Source organism: Pollicipes pollicipes, unplaced genomic scaffold, assembly GCF_011947565.3.
Source record: "Pollicipes pollicipes isolate AB1234 unplaced genomic scaffold, Ppol_2.1 Scaffold_7231;HRSCAF=8579_pilon_pilon_pilon, whole genome shotgun sequence".
NCBI classification, from domain to species: domain Eukaryota; kingdom Metazoa; phylum Arthropoda; class Thecostraca; order Pollicipedomorpha; family Pollicipedidae; genus Pollicipes; species Pollicipes pollicipes.
Window position 1 is genome coordinate 47,326,807 of NW_023597034.1, and position 12,985 is coordinate 47,339,791.

Consider the following 12,985-nt stretch of genomic DNA (forward strand, 5'->3'; position numbering starts at 1 on the left):
TGAAGCTGAGATGACGTCTTCTATTTGACTGATTGTGACAGTGCCTCGTTCTGCACGCAGTGAACATTGAGAGAGTTTGTCGACTGCAGCAGCCGCAATGCGGCTCCTCGGCCCTGCAGGAGCCGGTGGCTGTAGCCAAGGGCGGTGACTGGTGCAGCCGGGACGGGGGGGGGGGGGGGGGGGCTGGCTGGTCGCTGATTGGTACTGCCAACGCATCGGCAGAAATCCTTTGGGCCACTTCCCCACGTGACGTGCCTGGATTATCTGTCGGTTACCGTTGTGGAAAGTTTTGCGGAAAGCCAGAACTTCGGCAGATTGCCGATGAGTCTCCCGAAGGGGTGCCGCTGGCAGCGTTCGAGGCAACTTTCAAACACACACCCCACCGCAAAAAGAGAACTGATGAAGACGGGTGGAGGACGAGTTGTTGACACGCTGTGCGCCCCAGCTTTCCGGAATTGGGAGCGTGGCAACTTCGCGGCTAGGTCTGCCGGCCGTGGCTGAGCGACATGACAAACCCGGAACGAGTATGGGAGTTTGACGGTAGTTATCGCCAGTCGCCTGAATCGTCTAACGGTACTAATTAGCGCCATTGTCGCCATGGAATTCGATGGGAGCTCTTGAGCTGATGAAGCTAGTGGGATCCCATCAATGCTATGTTAAAGGTGTGAGTATTCCGCTTAATATGTACGTTCGGCTGCGAATTTGCTGTGCGACTTCACCTTCGAGGTTTGACTACTCCAAGCGCTTATATAATACATTCTGAGATGAGAACTAGATATGTAAGGTTTGGGTAACTTAAGTGTGGTGCCATGCCGAACTTTGGATGCGGCAAGCGCTAAGGACTATGCGAGACCCAGGACGTGCCCAAACGGTGATTGCAAGCATAAGATATCCAAGCAAATCTCGAAATTTATATTACGTATTCAGGGTCTGAGCATCAACTTAACGAACAAATTGTGGCAATAAATCAATAGCCAACGAGTTTGACAGTCTAATGATTGTCACAATTCATGGCAAGGGTTGCAAGTGGTGAGCCTGAGAAAACATGAATGTTCTACTGAAAGTCAGGCAAGCTGTGGAGAACTACGTGCTTAAAATGACGCGAGGGGTATTTTGATCCTGTGCACTAATTTCATCACACAATATACGGCGGCAAAAGCATGCCTTTTCGAACCTCTCGCAGTAATGAATGATAGGCATCAAAGTGTGCGGTGAATGAGTTTCATCGAAACGGAGAACACAAGCTCGACCACCTTTCGTCACTTTGACCTTTTAAGTAACTGAACAAGCGTTTGCATGCTTGCTTCGCTGCGCTATGTTAATAAATACCTAAGAATTTTTAATTATTTATGTGTTGCAGTCTAGTTCACGGTTCTAGGGTCCCTGGTTGCTGAGGTAGGGCGCAAAACGTAAAACGGTCGGATTGGTATAACGCACCTTGCTGGCTCGTGCACGCGTGGCACACAGCGCGTGCAACATGACAAGTTATGTCAAGTGATTGCCCATTCGACTCTCTATCAATGCATGTCACTCCCCAATGTATCCGTGGCCTGGGTGCCGAGATGTGGCAAAAAAAAAACGCGTGGACCAATGGAAGAGAGCAAAATCCATATTGCTGGTTAGTGTGTGGCCGACACGCCGCTCTATGGCCTATCGCAGCCTGCCAATCTCGTGTTGTTCCATGCCCTAGGTGCGGAAGTATCGCGAAAAAAAACATAAAAATCGACGACACGCTCCAAATTCATCGTCACAGCTAGTGTACGCGTGTCACGTGACACGCGCACACTAGCTGTGACGCGTCCAACATCGCATTATACACGTCGGAGTGATTGCTGGTTAGATTGTCTAAAGAAGCATGCCACTCTCGACGTACTTGATTACATGGGTGCCGAGGTATCGCAAAAACGGGTAAACCTATAGTTCAACACGTGGACGCAGTGACACACGACACCATCAATTCAGTTTTGGCTTGACCTGAGGCAGAGTTATCAGTGCTTCTAAAGCAAAACAACTCCTGTGTTTGTTTTAGACTACTGGTGATGTTCGTTCATCACGCAGCCCGCATTGTTTTTGGAAGGCAGGCCGAAAGCACCTGCTGTAGGTAACTGGCAGCTTGTTTAAAACCGATTTCCGTACGGTGTCATGAGCGAGTGCAGCCTGCGTTGTCATGAGATTGTGTCACCTGAGGTCAGTCAAGACGCATTTCGTCGAGGTGTTGTACGCCTTTAGTTAGCCGAGCAGGACGAGCTGCACACAGACCGGGCTGTGTCGAACCCCCACGACGGTGAACATGTGTGCTTGTGTGAGATCGTGTTTACGTGTGAATTCGCTTGTCTGACACACTCGTTATTGTTAATTTTATTCATTTCCGATTATGAACATGATGCAGTGCATCATGCGATGAGCGGATTGGCGCGAGACTGGAACGCTTACATTTGATGACCTCCCATAACACCAACGAAAAACAAGCAGCCATCGCCGCCAGCAAACCCATTGCCCGCCGCCACCCACCCGTCCGATCTGCCAGCTGAGGCATACCGCGGGTCCGCCGCCGCTCCGGGTCGCACAGCTGTCTCCGGCTGGCGGTGGACACCCGGCCCGGTGAAGCCACTCGTCATCGCTCAGCTGCCAGCGCCCGCTGGAAGTTCTAACGTGAATCATTTGGTTTGAAGAAGAACTGTTTGGAAAAACGATGATGTCTGCAACCCGGTGCATCTTAAAAGCTATTGCCTCTGAGATTAATATTGAGCTGTTATCTCGCTAGAGCTCACGAAAGTTTGGTCATTTACATCGGCATCGGCATTGGTGGCGTTGTCATTAATATTAAGTCGTTTCACAGTTTAAATGTTTGCCTCGCAGGCATAAAAAGGCGATTATTAGCCACATGGATTGCTTCGCTTAATAAATAGACCCCAATGGATCAATGGACTCGGGCAAGACATGTCCCAGCCTTGATGATAAAGCTAAATCGCTATGGTGGGCGTTTCAGCGGACCATGAACAACGTTCATCGCCGGATGATTCAGGTTCAACTGAACTCAGGACAGCCCGGCTCAATAGACAGATGATTGTGCCAGAGGTTGACGAGAGGTCCGGATCCAGACCCAGCAACTGCTGCCATATATGGCCGCCATCGATGCGGCCGGAGCGGGATGGGCAACGCTAAAACCACAGCAGTGGTGGTAGATACGGGATGTATATATTCAAGCGCATTGATAAGTCACCGTTGGATGCGTTTTCAAGGAGAGCGTACGGAGACCCCGCTGCCACTTCCCATCGTTTTGATCTTCCTTTGTCCTTTAGTGACTCTGCAATGCAGTGGTTAGTGCAGTGCAATTATGGATACTTTCATCGACGCAAGCACTGTCTGATAGCGTGTCTTGTACCTACCTATGACACACTTAAGTTGAAGGGCGCCGGGGGACTGACCTCCCACCAGGTAAATACTAATTAGAAGGCTCAGTCGGATAGGCGGATGCACGGCCTGTCAGCTCACGTCAGTGGTCTTGATAGTTTGTCACCTCGGACATAGTCATTTTCATGGTGTAAAAACAGGTGGATGGATGGGCTAACGTCAGTGTCAACTAACGTCAGTGCAGTCTCGATAGTTTGTCATCTTGGACATAACATTTTCATGGTGTAAAAGCGGGTGGATGTATTGGCTGTCAACTAACGTCAGTGGCGTCTTGATAGTTTGTCACCTTGGCCATAGCATTTGTATGCTGTAAGAACTGCGGCTGTGAGCAGCGCTCTACGTGATAAACTCGTATTTCCTTGAGAAGGACGCTCCGAAACGCTCGCGAATGGGCTGCGATTAAACTAGTCTTTTCTGGTTAAGGCCCCGATTGCCACTTAGCGTCGCTAACACACTAAAGACAGACCAATTGCCTCCTAACTAACTTGGGATTCCGTGAAATATTATTCAAAGTTCGTCCGTCCGTGCTCGCCTTTCTATGAATGAGTTGCAAGCATGGGCTCTGTGAAAGGACCCTCAGTAAACCCAACCAGTCCTCCAGAACAATTCACTGGAATTTGTGAGGGAGCTCGGGGAGATTACTTGGGAACCAATCAGCCCGGAATCAAACAAGTAAACTGAACAGCTTTCAGCTTATCCCGGTCCTTATGTCATTGCGTGCATTCACTATTGGGATATTGGCATACTATTGGCTTATCGTCGTATCCTTATACACTTTTCACATCCTGCAGTGTCTAGGGGCGGCTCTAGCCTGTATGTCTAGGGAGAGGCCAGTCAGGGCAAACCGTAGCGATCCATGGCAGGCACCCGTTAGAAGATTGCTTCCAAAAAAACGAAGTGTCTGTTTGAGTGAACCTGGTTTGATGTCACCAAAAATCAGATAAACTATTCGAGCAGCATGTGGTGTTACACGAGCCCTCGCGAGCACGTTTACCCGTTCCCTGGGGCGCGCTCCGACACTAGCTGCCTGGGAACGGGTGGCACTGCAGTGGCCGCGCGCTTCCATGCTGCTGTGGATTTACACGCATCAAACACGCAGCATCGAAATGCAAGTAAAGACGTTTATATGATGCTTTGTGAGGTTGGAGTAAAGCAACTCTAATTGGAAAAAATGAGCTGCTCTTAAAGCTTATCGTTCTCGGAATGTGCCAATGGTGTTTTTTTTTGCCCCGAATCTATATCCTTTTGAACGAGGTTGGTTAAGTGAGCGCACGTCACTGTTTGAAATGTCATCATGCAAAAATGTTGCGCTAAATTATGAGGTTTGTGGATGACTGGGGCTAGATGGCCGCTGCATGGGCCCTAAAAGAGACGTATCACATAAATACAGGACTAATATGGAAACAGGACGTGACTCGGCAGAACATGCCACAATATATGATATTGTCCAATGAAAGGTGAAAAAGACAGCCCCTGCCTCCCTACATGGTACAACTGTGGTTTCATATGACATGATCAGAAGTAAGGAACACAGTCCAGCGTGAGTGGTTGAAGTGAACGACTCAAGGTATAAATATCAAATATTTATATATAAATATAAACATATCAAGGTATAAATAGAAGCGCACGTTGCATTAATACGTTTAGCTCAAAGCAGCTTTGGGAGAGAAGCGCAGCATGAACGCCACATGCTGAACAATCAGCAGGCGGTAGTCATCGAGGCAAGCCAGCGCAGCTGCCGGGACAGCCAGTCGAGCTTCGCTGTGACGTGACGCCCTGCCCGCTGATGGCGTGACGCTGCACGTGAGCTGCGCAAATCGGAGCTCACAACGGCAGTGTAACATGAAGACTTAAGGTGCATTATGTAACGGATAACATGTGATGGTGTGTGGTGATGCGTGTTTAGGTGCTTCAACAAGGTAAACTTTCGGGCATCCAAGTCAAGGCACATACAATACAAGTGTGATGAATACAACATCGCAGATAAGGGCGACACGCTGAAAGACCATAAAAGTAAATAGTTTTAACATTGCACAACGTATGCTCATGACCTCCTTGACATATACGTGGCTAAGGTGCCTTTACAGGTCGTGTTGCTCGCGGCCGCTAACGCGCGGACGTTGGCGGACAGACGTGCTGTGCCACAGACAAAAACCTGACCCCTGGAGCTATCTCACTTTCAGACCGGTGCCTTTCAATTCTGGTACGTTCGTCGGTCTGCATGTACAGTGCTGATGGACGAGAGGATTCTGATTAAGGGTTCAAGTAAATTCGAATGGCTTCGAATCTTTGCACCAAAACCACAAACCAACGAAATGTAATTAAAAGAGGATGTGCTTGGTATACGTAGTCATAGGCGTAGGAACGTTTCAAAAAGTGGGGGGGGGGGGGCAATCTCAGGGCGTACTTCAGGAACTTTTCTGGAAAACAACCCGATGACCGGGGAGGGGGGGGGGGTTAGATGTGGTGGCTATCGCTGTTTATTCAAATGTAATGACTGCTATTCTAGATATGCATCTAGAGCTATCTATCACTGGTGCACTACTATTGCCTATGCGAATGATCTCTGTCATTCGGGGAATAAGGCCATCCAGATTCCCAAGATTATTCGCCCATTTCAACGTTGCCTTTCCTGGGAATCAGAAATTCCACGAGCGGGTAGGCATTTTGGGACATTGAGGAGGCATTTGTCTCCACAGGGTAGGTACCAAAATATGGCCTGAGCAAAGGCTGGCGAAAATTTTGAAAGTGAATCGATAGCTCACAGTACAACAGATTTTGCATGCGCCTTCATTTCGCTGGCTGCTTTTAAAGAGATGAGACATGTCGCGGCATTTTAGGCGGAAACAAATTCGGTGGCTTGAAACTGCCCAAAAACCATGTGACAAAAGCCATAGAACTGAAAATTATTCTTTAAAAACCAAGCCACAGTATGAAGGCGCTTCTGTCATATATTCCTTGTCTGAGCCCTGCTCCCGTCCGCCATCGGTGGTCTCTATCCTGCCCCGGCTGTCTCCAAATGACTGACCGCGAACTGATGGTATGGCTGCTTTGTTGTACATTTCTGGGTCAGCACTGCTACTATTGGGATGTAAAACATGTGTTGGACACCTGCAGAAGTACCTTTTCCGAACTGTCCTCCCTCACACCACATCGCTCCAGAAAATGCCGCCGGTAAGCTTCCTACTTTAGGCATGAATTGGCCCAACGGCCATTTAATCGCCCGTCATTCAACATAGATGACTTGATCTGCTTTTGTGTGCAGGCAGGGGGTAGGCAGAGCCTTGCAAAGAGGAACACAGGGTTGACAAAATGGTGATCCTCCCACAAAAAATCCCCGGATATAGTTTACTTGTTAACAAGGGATACGGTTTTTTCGTTTCGTTGCTATGTTTACGTTGTAACCAGAACAGAAACCAGAAGCTACCGTGAAATCAATTCTGTTTACATTTTTATCACGCGCCCGGGTGGCCGACTAGATACCCTTCGCTCGGGTGGGGGATCAATTTGACCCTCCTGAGATCTCGGGAACTAAAAAGCTAGAGACACCAAATTCACAGGGTGTGTTGGCCTGTACATAAACTAACTTAGGTCAAAGTCTGAGGTTCTTAGGTCATGACTTTTGGGTCAAGTAAGGTCAAATAAGGTCGAATTCCTGGTTGGGCTCTCAGGTGCCCCCAGAACCTAGATAATTGTTTCTTAGCAAAAGGTGACATGTTCAGTTAAGGTCTGACCTTGTTTGACCTTTTTAATTTCATGGTGACCAAAATCATACAAAACTGCTTCTGTTTTGCATTTGAATAAGCGAGAAAGATTATGCTATGCAGCATGCTTCTAAAAACAAAGTGCTGGCCTGGGTCATTTTAGGTCAATGACCTATTCTGACCTCTAAGAAGTCCATGGACGATGTATAATGTGCTTCTTGCCATCAACAAATTAGAAATGAGCACAAGAAACTACCCCATACAGCAAGCCCTAGAGTAATAAAGCAGGTTGGTTTAGGCCTTCTGACCCACACAGTTGACCCCGGATCAGCACAGGAACCCTCATTGACGCAAGAACATCCCTGATCGCCAAAGGTGGTCCAATAATTGTCACACAGGCTACCAGTTCCGTGTCTTTCTGTTTTCTTCATCCGATGCATATTGACAAGGATGTCTGTGGTCATAATTGTCTCAAACGAAGCTCAACAGTCGGTTCAGCATGTGCTTCATGTTTCTTCTGATCACGTCATATGAAACCACAGTTGTACCATGTGGGGAGGCAGGGGCTGTCTTTTTCACCTTTCATTGGACAATATCATATATTGTGGCATGTTCTGCCGAGTCACGCCCTGTTTCCATATTAGTCCTGTATTTATGTGATGCGTCTCTTTTAGGGCCCATGCAGCGGCCATCTAGCCCCAGTCATCCACAAACCTCATAATTTAGCGCAACATTTTTGCATGATGACATTTCAAACAGTGACGTGCTCTCACTTAACCAACCTCGTTCAAAAGGATATAGATTCGGGGCAAAAAAAACACCATTGGCACATTCCGAGAACGATAAGCTTTAAGAGCAGCTCATTTTTTCCAATTAGAGTTGCTTTGCTCCAACCTCACAAAACAACATATAAACGTCTTTACTTGCATTTCGATGCTGCGTGTTTGATGCGTGTAAATCCACAGCAGCATGGAAGCGCGCGGCCACTGCAGTGCCACCCGTTCCCAGGCAGCTAAGCCCTAAAGCTTGTATGAACATGGCTAATCCATGTTCGTCTTAAAATGTTCAACATTCAGTCAGAATTGATTGCTGATAAAAAAAAACTATGCTGAATACATGCGCTCGTAAGTCATAGCCAACAATGGGCTGAACGCCCGGCGTTGCAGTCTCCATGGGCCACGTGGCGTCGGCCTGCGGCCGTGCTATTAAGCGATGGTCAATAAACAAACGAGAAAGATGACGCATCTTGAGGAAGATGGCTCGTGAGATGGGTAAATCGGCACGCATATTCAAATATGGTGCAAAAGTGAGCTACACACAACCTTAATCTCAAAAGTGGGGGGTGGGCAGTTAACACTGCTGCCCCCCCCACCTTGAAAAGTGGGGGGGGCATGGCCCCACCTGCCCCCCCCCCCCCCTGTTCCTACGTCCATGTATTTAGTGAAAGCCCAGAAGTCCTGGGTTTCAGGCCTCATGAGCTCACGGTTCTCATGCCACCAGGCACCTACCTACAGTACCCATGGGGGTACTGGTTTAAGGACGCTATCAATAACACTTGTGGTTATATTGCCAATATTGAGCATTGATCGTATAGCAAATGTATTAGTGTTTCATAAAAACGGGTTTGCTTGGTGTTTGCCTTATATCGTTATCAAACCATACCTCCTGGTATGTCGAACGTCTGTAACTGCCGCGAAGTCTGCAAACTAGTAATGCCAAAAAGATGGCACGCAGTTTAATGCGGGACCGAGACACACGTATATACATATATCTCATTCATCCCAATGAAATCCGAAAATGGTGACCCCAGCAGTATTTGATGCTCTTAATTGCATATCCAACTGATGACCCTCCGGATTTTGTATGGTTTTTAAGATAAGATTCCTAATTTTAGTGTTCAAACCTATGCCTTAAAATTCCAACGTTCTCAAAATTTGAATCCATTGGAAACTGTTCGTATCCAGTCAACCCCAATCCTCCCCTCCAATACGCAAACACGATCAATGGCTCTGATCAACGCACGATGACAGATTGATGTGCCAATGGCAGCACAACAGAATGGTAACGCGAAGCAATGAGCTCCGTTATAGTGTGACAATATTTTTGTCAAGGCCATTTTAAGATACGTCTGCCGAGAGTTGAAGGCGATTTGACTTCTACGCACAATCATGTTTCAAGTTGCATCGTCCGTGTTTTTCCTTACGTACAAACTTGGATGCTCGCACGTCAGGTTTTTTAGGACATTGCCAGGCTACTTTAGCGGGATGGGCTTCCTGCTTGACGTCTTTTACCCTGGCATGCACCGTATTTAGTTCATACAGGTTTTGTCGAACAACGACCTTGACGACCAAGCCTACTGGATTCTATTTCACAAGATTTTGGTTAATAATTCGCGACATATGCGTTAAATAAAGATCACAGCACGACTTTGGCCTGAGCGGTGGGTGTATTATTTTCTTTTAAAACACGGATCAGCTGAAAAGGCTCATCACTCCTTCAAAGCGGCAACTTTCTGTCCGAGCAAAGCGAACCGCCGCTCGAGCTGCCGCGCCTCCGTCGGCGCCCGTCCCGTGTGACGTCACCGGGACGGCAGCCGCGCCGCGCGGCGTCGTCGGCTCGGCCCGCGCCCGGGTCAGTCCGGCCCTCGCGGCAGCAGTGGCCGCGCGCCGCCGGCCGCCATGTGAGCGGGCGCCATGCCGCGCCGGCTGGCCGCGCTCCTCTGCGTCGCGCTGGCGCTCTGCTCGGCCGCGCGGCCGCCGCTGGCGCGCTGCGAGCAGGGCGCGCTGCGCGGCGTGGCGCGCACGTTCGGGCGTCGCTCCGGCCTGCGCCCGGTGCGCCAGTTCCTGGGCGTGCCGTACGCGGCGCCGCCGCTGGGTGGACGTCGATTCGCGCCGCCGGTCGCGGCAGCGGCGTGGTCAGGCGTGCGGTCGGCGGAGAGGCCGGGTAGCGCGTGCCCTCAGCAGCTGCCGCCCGAGGGGGCCGAGTGCGCGCGGCAGATGCCGGCGGCCGTCTGTCGGCGGCTGGCGCGATTCCGGCCCCTGCTGGCCAACCACACCGAGGACTGCCTCTACCTCAACGTCTTCGCGCCGGCAGAAGGTTAGCCGCAGCGGAGCGGATGGGATCAAGGGCGGTGGGCTCACTTAGCGACGGCAAAAGCCCCGGTCACTGAGGGTGGCGGGCTCGTTCACTGAGGGCGGCGGGCTCGCTTAATGAGGTTCGGTTTGCCCGTCCAGTGAGGGTCAGTGTGCTCCCTCACTGAGGGCGGCGGGCCCGCTCACTGAGGGCGGCGGGCTCGCTTAATGAGGCTGGGCTTGCTCGCTCAGTGAGCGTTGGTGTGCTCGCTCACTGAGGGCGGAGGGCCCGCTAACTGAGGCCGGCGGGCTCGCTTAACAAGGTTCGGTTTGCCCGTCCAGTGAGGGCCAGTGTGCTCGCTCACTAAGGGCGGCGGGCTCGCTTACTGAGAACGACGGGCTCGCTCACTGCTATTTGGTTGCTGTTTACCGACTGCTGTTTACCGACCCCCTCGCCCTCCGGGTCGCAACCTCATCGTGAGGATGCATGCCAGCTGGCGCCTGGCCCCGGCAACTGGTCCCGAGCCTGGATGCCCTGACAACACCAACCCTGCAAGGGTCAAATGCTTGTACCCGGAGAAATATCCAGCACCTGTAATTAATGCAGGCATAAGAGATTGAAATGACGCGGCAAATTTTGGGTGGACATGAGACTGAACAAAAACTTATTTTGTATTGTCAATGGTGCATGCATTGCAAGTGCAATAGCCTCGGTAGGCTACAATCATTGGTTAGTTAACCAGGACGGTTTACAACAGATGCAGTTTTGATGCGGCTTGGAACAACTCAATTTCGCTCATGAAGAGCACAACGACGCTATTTTACAGTTGTGTGCATAGTGATCGGTTTTACCATATCTCCTTTGAACCAACAGAAGTTTTGAAAGAAAAAACCCTCCCTCCCGGCAGTATTGGCTCTAACTCAGTTGAGTACCTTATGGGTTTCGGGCTCGTTCGGAGCCCGTTTTATTCGCAACGCGTTCGATCGTGTACAAAAGCGTCTGAGGGAGGGTGACGAGAGCGGCGCCGGTGGCCGGCAGCTTTCGGACCACAGAGGTACTCAGCCGGCGCTCCGGTGAGTTCAGTCTGCGCTCGGTCGGAAGCCCTACCTGGTCGTATGGCACGCGTGAGGAATGGATTTTAAACGCTAACAACCGCTGCCTCTGAAGCACTTCCACTATCGTACCTCAGCGCCTTCTCGATAGGCGAGTTCTGCCACCGCAGGCTCCCACCTGATGGTGTCCTCACCTGAATGGATGTCTTGGCTGATGACGTGTGACGTGCATGAAGTGGCCCTGAGTATTCTGGCGGGCGGGGGAGGGGGGGGGGCATCACCTGGGAGTTGTCGGTGGCGGCGCGTCCGCGGCGGTCATTTGGCGCTGGGTGGCGGCCAGCGCGCGAAACTGTCCAGTGAACAGATTCTGTTTGGTCGGCGTGGTGGGTGCGATGACTTTGGGTTGACAGATTCTGAAATTGGCTCATTGCTACCGGTCAAGCATTGACTCCATTTGTTCGCATATGCCCATTGGTGATGTTGTCCACCAATGCAAAAAACATGCCTTCAGAATATTGTCCAGGGGTATGGCACTAGAGCGAGGTATGAGGATGTCGGAAGTGTCTGTGCAGCCACGAATCATATTGCACAATGATAGAAGTTTGAAGGAGATTGCACGGTGTGAAATGGTGCATGGAAGATGTAGGGCAAAATCGCATGTGCTTTTACACTTGGCCTCGTGAATGCGGGTCTCGAGCTGAGGCTCCATGCACCTCGCTCGTTTTAGCTGCCACCTCGCTGCTGCAAGGTTGAGAACGAGCGGCGCTGACGGTCATAGCCCAGTTACGGGCATTCATAAACAAGTAATTTAGAGTTAGTACGTAGCCGGTGGCCTCTGTCGTCGACAGAATTTGATGCTTTCCTGCGGAGCACCCCAGAGTCACGTGGGTCGCTGGGGATGCACCCCAGAGTCACGTGGCTTGCTGGAGATGCACTTAAGAGTCACGTGGCTTGCTAGGAATGAGCCCCAGAGTCGCATGGTCAGCTGGGGATGCACCTCGAAGTTACGTGGCCCGCTGGTGATGCGCCCCAGGATCACGTGGTTCGCTAGGGATGTGAGCGTCAGCTGACTATAAAACACCCTGAATTACCACCATCACGATTGATGTGCAGTTAGCGAGGCATCTCAAATGTCCTGTTCTTACGCAATTTCACAGAGATTTCCATTCAAATAATTGACCATCTCGTCCTGTCGTTCGGTTGTTCCCAGTGTGATCCTCAACGACATGTCTGTGTTGCCAGGCCCCCACGGACCGTATCCAGTGATGGTATACATCCACGGCGACTCCTACCTCTGGTCATCTGGCAACTTGTATGATGGCGGGGTTCTTGCCAGCCTCGGAGAGGTGGTGGTGGTCTCCATCAACTACCGTCTAGGTCTGTTTGGTAAGTTGTCTGAGCGTGTCGATAAGCTGTGCACTTGGGTAAAGTCGCTACTGCCCTTAAAGTTCATGCTCCTTAGAGTAAATTGGGTGCCGATACAAACGAGCGTTAGTGATGTGTCTGTTCATGACTGATTCAATAACTGTTGTGAGTCCTGATGACTCAACTGTCGAGAGTCTGGTGTTCCTGCCATTAGGCCCCTGCCCAGACTGATTGGGGAAGGGCAGTGTTAGAGGGTATTGGTCGATACTTACCACCAAAGTTAGATTGGCGTTAATTTGTTAATGGTCTGATACTACACATCTCAATCTTTGGCTCAATGTTGTTTTTGTCTGCTTGTCTTATATATTTGTTATTATT